The sequence below is a fragment of the Microtus oregoni genome, unplaced genomic scaffold (genome assembly GCF_018167655.1).
Source record: "Microtus oregoni isolate MIOR12 unplaced genomic scaffold, Mior012 000062F_ref0000492, whole genome shotgun sequence".
Lineage (NCBI taxonomy): Eukaryota > Metazoa > Chordata > Mammalia > Rodentia > Cricetidae > Microtus > Microtus oregoni.
Window position 1 is genome coordinate 4435392 of NW_024543872.1, and position 15033 is coordinate 4450424.

Genomic DNA, 15033 nt, shown 5'->3' on the forward strand with positions numbered 1-15033 from the left:
CTAAAGGATATCTATTAGCCGTGATATTTTTGCATGATACTTATTATTTCCTGACACACAGCTGCTGTCAGTCTCCAGTGCCTCCTCCTCCCCATTTTAGAAATATTTCTGGATTAAAGGGCTCAAACAAATTTCTTTAAAAAAAAAATAGTCAAAGCGTTTTCCAGAATTTTCTTTTGAAAGTATCTTAAATAAAAGAAAAGGCACCCATGAGGGTTGAACCCCCTGGGGAAACAATGGTAAATCCTGCTAACCTTCAACTCCAGCCTAAATTCGGCGACTGTTTTCCAACAGCCCCCAGAGCCAGTGTTAAAAACGGAAGCTTTTTCTCTGGGCCAGTTAAACGCTCGGCCGATTAGAACCTAAATTCTGTGTGATTAAAAGTTTCTTAACAAAAGGCAAGCAAAAACTTAGTTTAATACGTCTAGAGAGCTAGCTTCTTAAAACAGGACTGAGCCGCTCCTAGAATAAAAGCGAAGCAAGGTGGTCTTGACCTCCTCCAAGATACCCTGTGGGGCAGGTCTGCTTCCCGGGGTGCGGGTGCGGGAAGTGGTTAACTGTGTGGCCTGGGGAGGACAGCGGGACACGTGTGCAGCAGCGCGGAACTCCGCGGGCACCGCCCAAACTAGCACAAGCCCAGCCAGGCTCCTGGGGCAGAGTTGGGAGGACGCAGAGGACCTCTGCCTGCCTTGGTGGCCTCTGGAGCTCAGGCTGCGCGGCCAGGGTCCCGCCTGCAGTGGGCGCGCCTGAAGCCTGGGGCCGCGCCCATCTGGCTGGCACCGCAGCCCTGTCCTGGGGACTCTCCCTGCAACCCACTGGGATGAGGAGGTGTGATAGGGGTGGCATCTCCATTTGACTGGTCTACCGCAAGGGGGACACGGAGACTGGGCTGCAGCTCCAGCCCGCCCTAGTGCTGCCCAGAATTGACCCTGTCCTGCTTTCCCCGACTGGCGGCTGGTGAGACTGAAGGCGTGGTACAGGCTAAGAGCCTGCGCCCCAGTCTCCACACAGCTGAGTCGCCCTGTCCCTGCCATCCCCTTGCTGGAAGCCCTGGGCCTTCGGTGCGCGCTGCAGCCGCCAGCAAGCCGGGAACCCTCTGAGCAGCTGCTGGTGCGGGACTAGTCGGTGATGAACGGCCCCACCAAGCGGGTGTGTGAGCACCTGTTCACTCCACTCCCAACGGGGCAGGGGGAGGAAGCAGAGGTAAAAGAGGGATTGTGCCCTGCCGTAATGGAGAGAAGTTTGCCCAAGGTAGAGAGCCTTCTGTCCCCTCTGCCTGCCTGGGCACAGGAAGACTCGCTCCTGCTTCTTCCCATATGCGCACAAAACCTGCTCTCCCTGGGACTGGGTCCAGAAGTGCCGAACTTTTTGTGTCCCTTTAAATGCTAGGAGCACCGTCACTGCTCACCCTATCTGAGCGAACAATAAAAAAGCGAGGTGGCATCTGGAAAGGAAATATCTGTGCCCCCAAGAACCCACCCACCTACCACCACCGCCCACACAGCCAGTATCATTTCTTCTCTGGTAGAATAAATGATTTTCTGGTCTCTTATCCTTGCTGTGGTTTACCCAGCGACCTGACTAGAACAGCACCGCGCCTGCTTGGAGTCTTGTTGGCTCAGACAAGCGTTTGAAACCTGTGCTTTTTCCAAGGTCATAGATTCTTGTTGGAAGCAGAGACTGCAACAAGAGATAGGTTTTCCGGCTCCTTTCTGGCAAGTGGGAGAGCGAGGAAAAGAAGCAGCTGGCCTAATGAGGAAGAATCCAGTGTTCTGGGCAAGCTACTTAACCCAGTGCTCAGTTCACAAGAAACTCCTGCTAGAGAATGGGGACCTCAGACGCAGACCCCAGAGAAGTGGAGGCTCCTTCTAGAATCTGGACACATCTGCCCTGTGTGCGCATGCTCCTTTCATGGACCCCTTGCTGTATGGCCCGCTGGAGTGCTTAGTCTGCATTTAGATGCTTCTTCTGAACCTGGGACTAGAACCACCCAGCAGGTCCCATTACATGTCGCTTTTGGCCTAAGTCAGTTTACTTCTGTAGTTCATAGTGCTGAGAAATCCTGAGAGTTGATCATACAAGGCTTCACGGATGCTATGCTGCGGAACTCCTTTGGAAGGGGCCACTCCAGTGGAAAGGAAGACAGAAGGGCTTAAAGGGTGCAGTGTAGGAGCCAGGAAGCATGGCTTCAGTTAGGTCTGAATGGCACCCTTGCTCTCTGAGGTGGTGTAACCCTCCACCACTCAACTGAAAAGAAAATCATCCTTCCTTCTGAACTTTTCACAGTTGCTGTCATCCATACCGACAAGGTGCCTCCTCCTTGGGGCTGGATAAGTTTCCTCATTCCAATTAAGGAGAACAGAAAATAACTAAAGGATACACACCCCATTTGGAAATATTTTTTCTATTTGTTTGTTTATTTAGGTTCATTGTTTTTTATTTTAATTAATTAATATATTTATTAAAGATTTCTGTCTCTTCCCCGCCACTGCCTCCCATTTCCCTCCCCCTCTCCCAATCAAGTCCCCCTCCCTCGTCAGCTCAAAGAGCAATCAGGGTTCCCTGCCCTGTGGGAAGTCCAAGGACCACCCACCTCCATCCAGATCTAGTAAAGTGAGCATCCAAACTGCCTAGGCTCCCACAGGAAGTCCTGTGTAAAACGATGTCTATTGGGGTCTTGTTGTCCACTAGGATTAACACAAGCTAAGAGAAGCTTATTCTTTTTGCAGAGTGTATTTCTACCTGGAGTAAAATCAAGTCCAGTCAGTAAAATCAAAGAAGATGAGATTGGAGAGGTGTCCAGCCATGTCTTTACCTCTGCTATTTACCCAGTTCCTTGTTCCCCTTTGTGGGACCTTACACCCCACCCTAGAATCATCTTGCTGTTTTAAGCCTCCTTTTCCCCAGAACCACATATGTTTGTGTTATTAAATGGCTCCCAGGATCTCCTAGCCTGTAGGTTTGTCTTTAAATCAATCCTTGACTCTGGGCCTCTTACATGTTTCCAAGGCATGAAAAGAAAGTATACCACCTGCCATTCCTCTTGCCCCCACAATGCTCAGATTGACACTTCCTCTGGTAAAACATCATGGGCTCATCTGGTGGGTACCAGCCTACCTTTAACTGACAACCACCTCCTGGGCATTTGTGCTTTCCCACGAAGCTGCTTCCCCTGTCTGTCTTTTATCACCTTTCTCTGAATGGAAAATACGTATTCTTACTTTGGAAAGCAGGTAGTATTCAGGTTTCAACAATTGCGTGTGTTTGTTTGCTTGCTTGCTTTGCCTTGCTATCTATCAGCCCTCTAGATCTAGGACGCTCAGCCTCCAAAGGAGACTGGGTTGAGGAAGGATCAAAAGTGTAGACTGTCACACTGTTCAGTCTTATAGCTGGTTTCCTCATTGGACCCATCTCTGAGCTGGCCTCATCGTGTCTGACACTTTCCCTGTGCATAATGTCTCCTCTCTTCCAAACAAAGAAAGTCAAATTCATAGCAAAGTTCGAATTCTTCCTATGAATAGTGAACTGCATATGAAAGAAATTATACTGAATATTTTCCTTATTTCCTTCTCTATCTGGTCATCCCCTTGATCTCAGGACCCACGCTGATCATGCCTGGACCAATGTCCTGGTCTCCAAGATAGTTCCTCCCTCTCCATTCTTTCTCCTTCTCCATCTTTCCAGTGCTGGATTAGCTTTCCTAAAATGCTCCAGTACACCAGTTCTTTGCAGTAACACCTCTCATGGTTCTCATTTTCTGTCTGGCAAAAAAAAAAATCATTTTAATTTTTCATTCAGTCTACATCTTCCACATCAAAACTGACAACAACTGTGCCTATCACAGTTTAGAGCTAACAAAACATTTTCACACACTGACCGTATGTAATTCGAGATCACGATGAGGCGATGATTGCTGTAAGCACAGGACTTCCGTAGTATCAGAAACTGAGGACCAGAAGCTTTATGCCACTTTCCCATGGTCACAAAGCAGAGCAAAAAGTCCACTTTTTGTCTCCTCTTGTCTCACCATCAGTTCAGATGGTGTAGGGATTTCTCCAGAAGAACAAGCTCGCAGGCGGTTCTGAGGCAGACAGCAGCTGAGTGTCCTTTAACCCCACAGGGTTCTGTTGCTAAGACAGCACCAGATGCACTGTTGCAGGCACGGTCCTCAAGGCCACCTGCCTCTTCTGAAGCCAGTCACAATCCACGGTTATTTCACTGGTGTTTCTGATCAGTCCTCTCTAGAGTAAGAACCTTCCCTAGGTCTCAGTTAACCTGGTAGTGCAGCTTAGGACTTAGGGAAATGCTCAGGTTTACTGTTAGGACATATTGCAGCGGACATGGATGAAGAAGGGGAAAATGCATGGAGATGCCTTGCCCTCTCTGGAATGTCTCCCTCCAGAAGCCCCCCACCATCACCACTGCCATTGCTGCCCATGCTCAACAATCTGGAAACTCCCTCCAAATGCTACCCTTTTGAGTTGCTACAGAGACTTTATTGGTAGGTAGGACTGAAGTGTGGCTGTCTGGATGTAAATGTGATGAGACAAAAGGGGTCCAGCCTAAGGTTGATAAACTGAGTGGGGAGAGCCAGAGTCTAGTCCAGCAACTCTGGGCCTCCCTATGCAGCATTATCTCCCTCTGGGGTTTGGAGCAGGAACCCATGGAATGAGGAGGGTCTTAGGACCTTTTATCAAATGAGAGTAAGTCAGGGAATTTCTTCATGGCTTGGTCCAAAATCAGAAAGGAGCAAGAATATTAGAGTTCTGCCTTTAATAAAGGGGGAGTCGTGAATAAAATCAAATATGCATATAATAATATCTGGATCCTCAGATTGCCACCCCTGAAGCAATATTCCACAACCCTTCAGTAACAAAGGCCACTTTTTAACCCTGTGTTTATTTCAATTATAGCAGTGATCAGTGATTATTATTTTCAACTACTCATTAACTAATTTCTTGAAAAGGAGCTCAGTATGTAGCCCAGGCTGGCCCCGAGCTCATGTTCCCCATTCCTCAGGGTACTTGGTGCTGGGATCACAAGCATGTGACAGGATGCCCAGTATACTCTGTTATAGCAACAACAGACTTTATTCAGACAGGGTCTTGAGAGTCAGTGTACACACAAACTCTTCTTGATGATGATAAAGGTGGTGTGGACATCCAGGAGCTAAGATGCTGCAGCCTTGCCTACGTCTCTTGTAAAGAATGAGGCCCTGGGTGTGAGCCTGCTTGTCATTTCTGTCTGCTGTAGTCCACCTGTTGGGGAAGTTCTTCCTCCTCTTCTCCAAGCTCTCAAAATCACACAGACTTCCAGGTCATCTTCCACATGACCCTCGTGCCTTCTTCTTCAAAATCACACAGACTTCCAGGTCATCTTCCACATGACCCTCGTGCCTTCTTCTTCAAAATCACACAGACTTCCAGGTCATCTTCCACATGACCCTCGTGCCTTCTTCTTGCTGTACCGGGCTCTTGTTGCTCACAAGCCGCAGCCCTATCTGTGTGGACTCAACCCAAGACATACGGCATTTCAAGTCTTCCCTGTGTCTTGAGCTGCTTTAAGCATGCAAATCTGACTAGATCGTTCAATCCTAGGGAGCCAGGTCAATGCGTCACCCTCTCTGCATCTCTACACAGCACTAAAAAATTTCTGACTTATTAACTCCAATGGAGATTTAAACTCATGTTCTACACGGAAGATTGCTAAGAATCGCTGGCCTTCCACATCCAACAGAAGCAGACACTGAGCAACCACAATAAGGTTCAGACTTTTCACCTTTGAAGTAGGAATATTGACACATGTGTCTCCAGGATTTTGCCAAGATTAAGTGACATCCTTTATGAGAAGAGTCATCAGCTGATGTGCTGATTCAATAATGCGAGCTCTTCTCTGAAGAGAGCGGCTACAGCTTTCATACACTAGTGTAAGCCACTTTTGTTAGATGCAAACATTGTAAACAACATTGTCCAAAGGACATTTTAGATCTGGGGAGCACGCCGCGAAACAAATGTAACCCAATGGACATTACTGGTATATTTCAATAGCACAGAATTTACATATATATACATGTGAAAGTATTGCCAGCTCATCTAAAAATTGTGTGTGTGTTTGGGAGAGAGGGGGATAGAAAGTGAAGAGGTGACACTCTACAGTACCTGTAGCCTGCTTCCAAGCTGAGCTGTATCTTCCATCAGACTCCATCACATCAGAAAGGTAGAAACTCTTGAGTTGTCTCCTAAGCTGTTGGATGCTGTGTCAAGGACTTAGTTTCTAATTTCTTTCTAGAGTTTGGATCAGGCACAGCTGTGGTTTTTTTTTTTTGTTTTTGTTTTTGTTTTTGTTTTCCGAGACAGGGTTTCTCTGTAGCTTTGGTGCCTGTCCCGGAACTAGCTCTTGTAGAACAGGCTGGCCTCGAACTCCCAGACATCCGCCTGCCTCTGCCTCCCGAGTGCTGGGATTAAAGGCGTGCGCCACCACCGCCCAGCACAGCTGTGTTTGAGAAAGTTCAATACCCTTACACTGAAGTACAAGGAATTGTGGGAAACTAGCTTGTTTACTGATGCCTGTAACAATTTGGTTCATTATTGCAATCACCAGGATGCCCAGGATTTCTTGAGCATCACTATCACTTGGGGATCTATTTCTAGAATATGACTTCTCAGGATCCACCTCACAAACACAATCAGCCTGTTACACAGTCCACGCATGTGCTTGGAGGGCCAGTACCAGACATATTTCACCACCAAAGATGGTAACCAGCTTTCTTTTACTACACCAAATGCATAAGATAAAGATAAAAGAGCTATTTTGGTTCAAAGCCTAGGAGGTTTCAGTCAGTTAAATGTGCTGATAGAAATGCATGACTCTCCATCCCATGTTCAGAAGTGAAAAAGACAAACAAGAAGAGGCCAAGTTCCCTCAATCCTCTTCCAGCGCAAATCACCCCCAGTGACCTAAAACATCCCCATATTAACCAACCCCTTAAACTTTCCACCACATTCTAAGTGTCATGCATTAGGGATCATATCTTTTACATACAGGATTAAGGGGACTATTCTAGATCCAGCTACAGTATAACATAGCTGGGAGACTTACAAGTATATTCAACTTCAGTCCCCGTGTCTTAATGTCATATCAAAAAACTACCTCGTGGAACCATAGCCTAACCAGAAACAACTGAGTAAGTAAACTTTGAGGCAAAAATAAATTCTTACTGTCCTAGTCAGATAGTTAAGAGTGTTCTAGACACACATTGGGAACTGTGCTGCATCTTCAAATAACCTCATTAGAATGAGGGGTCTTGGTCTTCACACTCTTCTGTCTCCACAAGGGGGACTGTTCCTTCATTCAACTATGATTTTTGCCTTTACTCTATTTTCTTTTGTTTTAAGGCACTGAAGATTCGGTGACGAGTACAATGAGGACAGACACCCATTCTCGTGAATTTCTAGTGTAGAGAAGATGTCTATGACCTTCACGCGGTCACCATCCTACCCCGATGCCCTGCACAGATGCCATACAAGGTGCAAGGGCAGAGTGGACTTCTTTGTTAAACTATTGGTTTGGAAGAGGTGTCATGTATTCAGAACCCCTACAGAAGGCTAGCAGAAGGGAGCTCCAGGCGGCAGTGTGTGCCTATGAATGGGAGATACACATTACAGTCAAGGATTACAAGGTTTGGTGGACCAGCAGCACTTGGAGTCATAGGGAGATAGGCCTAAGAGAAGCCCAGAGAAGCTGGCCAAGACCATGGCACAAGAGTCTTGCAGATCTGCAGAGGACTCTGCAGCCTGATCCATGCAATGGGGTCCTACTGCAGCTTTGCAATCTGGAAGCATCATCAAGTGAGAGCTGCAGGACCCAGAAATAGATCCAGGGGAAGGAGATGGGGGAGTCGAGATGGGAGACGCTTACAGAGTATCCACGTAGAGAAACAACAACCCATGAGGCCGTATCTAGGGAGCTAGACAGCAAAGATGTTCAATGGTGGTTTCCCCTGGTAACCACCCATCGGAAGAGCTGTCCATTTCTATCAAAAGTCAGACTGCAGAAATAGTACCATAAGTGATGTTACAGGTTAAATACAGGCTTGTCCTCTCCAGAGCTCACACCGAAAGTGGCTATGGTAGCTGTGCTGGGATGTGGTGTCTTTACAAGGGACTAATGAGGCTCTTGATGGACAGGAGCATTATGAAGCAAGGCAGATAACCCACGTTCGTCCCTTTCAAGTTTGCCCCCTTGCCCTTCTACCTTTCCATCTTGTTGCCATACAAGTAGAAGGCCCTTTCAGCTGCAGTTACCCAGTCTTGGGCTTCAAATTGCCAGATCTGGGAACTAAATATATTTCTTTCCTTTACAAATTACCAAGTCTTGGAAATTCTGCTATCGAACTCTATAACACGGATTAAGACAAATAACAACACCAATGGGGCCACCCAATCACAAGCACTTCGCCTGTAAAACTGAGAGTCAATAACTCATCTGTTTTGTTTTATGTATGGCTTTGTTTTGAGGCAAGGTCTTACCTTACCCAGGCTGAAACTCACTTTATAGATAAGTCTGGCCTTAGACTCTGATTCTTCATCCTCTGCTTCCTAAGTGCCAGGATTGCAGGCATGTGCCAACACACCTGGCTATAAAGAAGCTTTGCTTCTTTATTTGGAGACTGTCTCGGCTACTTCATTATATTAATGTAAAACAGACTAGTACATATAGCCTGTCTCAAAAAAACGTTGTTAAGTCTGAAATATTATTTTCCTATGGGGAGTCTTCGATATCTATATATGGAAAATAATTAGTGCATTTTCAAGGACACATAATATTTTTGTTAAAGTAGATTTTTGTCACCATTTTTCCTATTTTCAGAGATTTCCTTTGGCATCGAGCCTAACAAGATGGAAAATAGGCCATTTGACTCAGAGGAGACTCTCACCCATCCTTTCCACTCCAAATAACACAGTGAGGCTATTTCTCAGGAAGACACAGGAACCCTGAGGCGTCACTGGAACTACTGAGGACCCTCACCACTGTCACGGGGCATCTCATGTAACCTTGCCCTGTCCCCAACAGTGCAGAGAGACAAACTTGGTGTAAAATTTTTATTTTGCAGTCAAAGATGGAGCCTCAGAGCAGAGAAGCAATTTGTCTAAGCTCAGAGTTCACAGAACAGATCTGTGCTCCACACTCAGACACCGACAGCAGTGATTCATTCTTAGTGAGGCTCCTCCAGGGAGGGCTGTGTGTGCTGTTAGCCTGTTTCTCATTCTGCTTTAGAAAACTCAGGCACCCTACTTACAAAGAAAATAAGTCCCTTAAGTCACCATTTTGGAGGCTAAAGGTCAGGTTGATTCAGCCTCTGGTGAACCCCTAGGGATAGGCAGCATTGTGGGAGAGTGCATGCAAGAAGGGGCAATTGCGTGGCCAAACAGCAAGCCAGGAAGACCAGGATCCCACAGTCATTAAGGAGAACAGGCATCCAACGGACCAGCGTAGCTCTCACTAGGCTCCACCTCCCACATCACACATGAGTGAGGATCAAGCTCCCAGAGTAGGAAACTTTGGAAAACAGACCACATCCGCATCTGAGAGCACATGTAACCACTTCGCATGTATGTCTTCACGTAGGGGCATACAGTGGTTGTCTCCACCAGGAGGAATCTGGGACACGGAAAGCAGGACGGAGGCCGCCATTACTAGGAAGCAGAATGAACAGTGCTCTGAGTGCTGCCTTCAGACCTCATGCGTCCTCCAGGCTGCAGTGCCTCACTTAGCAGGGCCAATCCCAAAATTCTAGGTTTCTTGCTGGCATCAAAGTACGATTAGCTTCAACCTACCCAGTGAGGGGAAACGGTAAGTTACATAATAAAGGCAAAGCACCTAAAAAAGATGGGCAAAGAAATTTCTGCAACAGTCTATTCCCTCCTGGCTTTTGCAAGGTAGGGACCACCTTTGAAAAGGCACACCCAACGTTTTCAACAGAGTTGTCCTGTCTAATCCAAAGGACTTCCGCTCTAAAGTCTGGTGTGGAGGAACTAGTAAATGAACCCTTAAGCTTTCAAAATGATAATCTAGAATTACTTAAATGTCTACAAATTTGTTCCTAAATGTATTTAAATCTTACCAGCGAACATGATGCTGGTTATTAAAAAGTAATTCTGGAGAAATTAGCTCACAGCTACAAAATTAATATAATTTATTTATTACTTGCAGCCACAAATCAAGATGCTGTTAACACTGCTACACGCAATTTAATATGCACAGCAAGTTTCCATATGGCTTCAATTTGGAGTTTCTGGTCACTCCTTCACTTCACTGCAGAATACCCAGAGTGGCTAGTCAGAGAGCTTGATCTAAGTGGAAGAAGGAGGATTTTTGGAATTGTTTTACGTATGTTCGTCATGGTGAACAAACACATGTTTAAATCTATAGGCTTATTATTGCTTAGAGATTAACTCATGCAGAAACAAAAGCCATCCTTGAGCAGCACCCAAACTCCCCTGTGTGCCCTGGTTCTCTGTGCCCTTCCTTTTCTCATCATTTTCCATTGAAAGGGTGAAAAAGAGTACACACACACTTCATGCAGGCACACACACACACATACCTATATATACTCACACCACAAGCATACACACACTTACATATACTCATGCCACACATGCATACATATACCTACATACACCACATTTACACACATTACATGCATACAGTACATATATATACTCACACAGATCACATGCACACACACGCACACACACATTCCCATTTGATTTAAGAAGGTGGAAATAAAACCCTTCAAGTTTAAGCTCTCTTCTTCATGACCTGCTAGTCTCAGCTCTGAAGAAAATTCATCCTTCATAGTGAATGAGAGCTACACTGCCTAGTCCTTTAAAGACAGAAATAAACTTGACAATTATATTCCACTGTTAGGTCTAACGAATAGGATTCTGAATCTTACCTAGTTTTTCTTTCAATGTTGAATTGTCTGAGACAATTGTGTCTCTTGCACAGCTCTCCTAGAATTGCCAGAATATTCTATAGACTGTAGCTGATTTCCTGCTTTGTTGTCCCAGGCAGGAAATCAGATATTCCAAGCACGCCCCTTACGGAATCAGCCTGGATCCCATGTAAATGATGGTGGCGTCTGTAATTAAGCCACTACATTTTATGTTGTTAGTTTTGTAATATTATTTTCAATTTTTTGCTACATTTATTTATTGCCAGGAGCAGGGTAGGATGTCTTGGCATATGTATGGAAGTCAGTGGACAAATTTCAGGAGTTTTTTTCTTTCCTTCTACCATGTGGATCTCAAGGATGGTATTCAGGGTATCAGGCTTAATGGCAGACACCTTTACGCACTGAGCCACATCATCAGCCCTCCTGACCTTTTCTGTTGTCTCTTGCAAAGGTTAAACTGACAAGGGAGCCTCAAAGTCGGTTAACAGTAAGAGCAGACATTTTTCTACTCTTAGGTTTTTTGTTGACTACATCCTTTGATTTCTGGTTCACACAGGTGAGGCAGAGGATGGAGAAACAAAGAGGAAGGAGCTGAGGTTGCAGGGAAGTTAACCTTTGCTCTGATGTTCAAGCAAATCATGATATTCACCTGGGAAAGAAGTGAGGTTGCTGGTCTCGATGGGTCAACCATGATGCTCACCAGGGAAGGAAGTGAGGCTGCCGGTCTCTATGATCAATAAGATGCAATGGTGCCCTGGGGTTTTATCCTGATCCATAAAATGTGGAGCTATTAAGGAATTCTACAAAGATATGTGAAGAAATTAGTTGAGAGTAGGGGGTAAAGGAAGGCTCTATGAGGAGTTTGTTTCAATATGTTGAGATAGTCTCTTCCTTTGCGGTCGCAGAAAAGTTTTTCCTCAGTGCTGCGCATGGTACCTGGCCAATACTAGACAAGCAGTCTCCATGGAGATCAGCCCTACAGCCTGAGCATGCCCTACAACCTTCAAGCCTCATGTTATACAAATCAACTTTTGACACATTGTCATAATAAATGTAGCTGTCTTCTCAGATGAGGGGGACAGAGAAATCAGTTGGTTCACTAGCATGAGCTGTCAGCAAGTGGCAGACTTGGAATCAGAGCCAAACATTTTGTTATTAAATAGAACCACTTCGCTGTAATGAACCCACAGATAAAAACATCACACAGCTAGATTAGTCTCTCACACAAACTGTCCAGTCCCAAACTCGATAAACATCCGTAAATTTCTGTGCAGTTGAAGTGTCCGTGCGGAAGCTTGGGAGCCTCACTTGGGGTTCTACATTCTCACTTTCAATTACACTTTTTTTTAAATTGGTTTTAGACTCATGCAAATTATGCCTCAAGATTGGGGAATTAAAACAAAGACTGGGGGACATAACCAGACTGCCGGGCAGATAGAATTTATTCTGAAAAGAGGTGCCTGCCACCTCTCCCAGGCCCCAGCTATCTATTAGGAGAAATGACCCCCAAGAAATTAGAATTCTCCCAGGAACCTCCTTCTGGAGGAAAACTAGGTTGAAGCCCTGGCACACCCAGAGGAAAACAAGACAGTCAGAGATGGAGCTTGCCCCTGGAGAAAGATTTACAGCTGGCCACTGACCTTGCAAGAGGGATTCGAGCTGGGACAACGGTGATCAGGGACCACACTTTCAAAGCCCTGGTTAGTTAGCATATCTTCTAGCTTCTATTTAAACCTGACTTTTATGTCAGGCTGGGCGGTAAAACATGTGAGGTTCACTGAATCTCTGTGTACCTCTTCCCAGTGTCTCCACATCAGACAAGTCTCCTTTCCCTGCCTTTCACTATTAAAAGTAGTACAGGTCCATGTGCAGTTACTTTCTTGAAGTGCTTTCAACCAAGAATGCAGCATCATAGCTGCTTGATAATTTTAAGAATCAACCAATTTCACTAAACATTTCACTACACACCTGAGTGCACCGGTGTTTGGCAGTGTTGTAACTCTACCCCGTTGGAGATAGAGCCAGATTATATAGGTAAGGGTCTCCGCTGGTCACAGACCTCAACCACCAGTATATGTAGATGGCTCATTATAGGAGCTGGGAAAGACACTGAACAGGGAAACTTCAGAGAATGAGAAGAGAATAGCCGACCCACACTCACACACTTCCCTAGACTGAACAAGTGTTCCTCATCCCGTCTTGATTGGGTGGGAATGTAAGCTAGCACTCCATACTGTATTTACTTCCTCTGTGACTCATTCAAGTCCTGAAAGGATCCACGCGAAGCTGTGTGCTTTCAGTCAGACTGTAAGTCCTGGTCCTCGTAGTATCCACTATAACATTCTTAGAGCAGCAGGCACACAATGAGTGCCAAGCCCAATCTACTTATCTATCCAGAATGTGCCCTGTGTCTTGACCAAGTTTCCTGTCACAGAAGATAAAGGTGGGTTTTCTTGGGTTTACTGTACCAATTTCTTATTTGTTCGCAAACACACCAAGCACTTGAGCCACCGTGTAGAGTCGAATGCACGAACGGTGAATCCACAAAGAGACTCTTAGGAGGACCAGTGAGCACTTCCAAGCTATCTGGATGGAAGGAAAACTGAGCTGGGAAGGGCAGATCGCTGTGCAGGGAGCTAAGGGGGCAGAAGGCACTCATAGTGAGCAGGTAACCACACTACAGAGTCCTGCTGTGGCTCCCATCTTCCCTCCCAGTAGCCATCCCAGCCAATGTGCGGCCAGAAAGCCACATAAATCAGCGTGAGCAGAATATCAAACCCAGGCCTTCTCATGCTGAAACGAGGGGCTGCATGGCTGAGTACAGAAAACTGAATGGCAAATATGAGAGATGATGCTAACCAAGACTGCTTCATTCTCTTACAAGGACTGCTGTCCTGGGTTTTCCTAAAACTCTGATGTTTGGGTCAACTTCTTGGGATTTAAAATGTGGGCTTTCAGTCTTTTGGCCCAGGACTCTGTCGGACACAGTATTTGTACTAAATTAAGAAGATGATCGATGGTCGTTACCAGGCAACAATGATGAGTAATAAGAAGGTGTCTGGCTGTTTGCAGGGTCCTATGTTGTATGTGCTCTAACGGCGTCTCTCTGAGTGTGATATGATGCAGGTGGTGGTAAAGCCCTTTAGCTTGATGCCACTGCTCCTCTCCTCCCAAATATATTTGTCTCCTTTCTCCCAGGGATGATCTCTTTTCACTGACACCTAACATTTAGCTCTGTGATCACAGGCATTTTGGGCGTCCACCCTGATTATCTGGCAGCAACCTTGCTCTGAGATCTTTACTGAGGAGCAGGATTGCAGCAAGCGGTAAATTCTGGGGCTCTGTCCACCATCCCCCTTGCACCGATAAATGTGAGCAGTCAGTATGGTTGCCTGTTCAAGCCCCATCATGTTTATCCTACTGACTCATCCTCCTGAAGCTGGGATAGCATCTCTGTGAGCTTTCTGATCTGTGGGCTTGAGGACCTGGGGTTCCTGGCTGCTCCATCCAACATTTCTTTAGCCCTTCTTCACTGAATGCTCTTGACGTTTTAGGAGCTTGACCAAGAAGACACAGTTAGGGGGTGCATTTAGTTTTCATTAACTCCGATACATTCATGTGGGTGTCCATTATTTATCACTGTGGTTAGCTCTATGGTCCACCATCCTCTACATGTTATACAGGACAGAAAACGGTATTCAGATTTTAGATGCGGCTTCCCTGGAAATGTTCTTCTGCACCCTCTGTGGACTAACCCTGTACTGATGGACAAAGCCACAGTAGCAGAGGTCAGGTCACACCAGGAGTGTGTCCTCCAGTATCTGCCATGTGTGGTACTGGAGGGAAGCCAAGAAGCCACAAGCTAGCTAGTGGAAAGTCCTTCCAAAGATCACGCTGTGTCATTACAAGTGACACTTTTAGCCCCATCCATGTCTCAGTGCAGCATCCCCCGCGACACAATAGCACATTTGATAAAACTTAAAAGAAAAATTCATTTTAATTGCTATGTGTAAATCTATTTTAGGATGTGCAATAAACAAATGTAAGATTGTCAAATCTTGATTTGAACATATGTG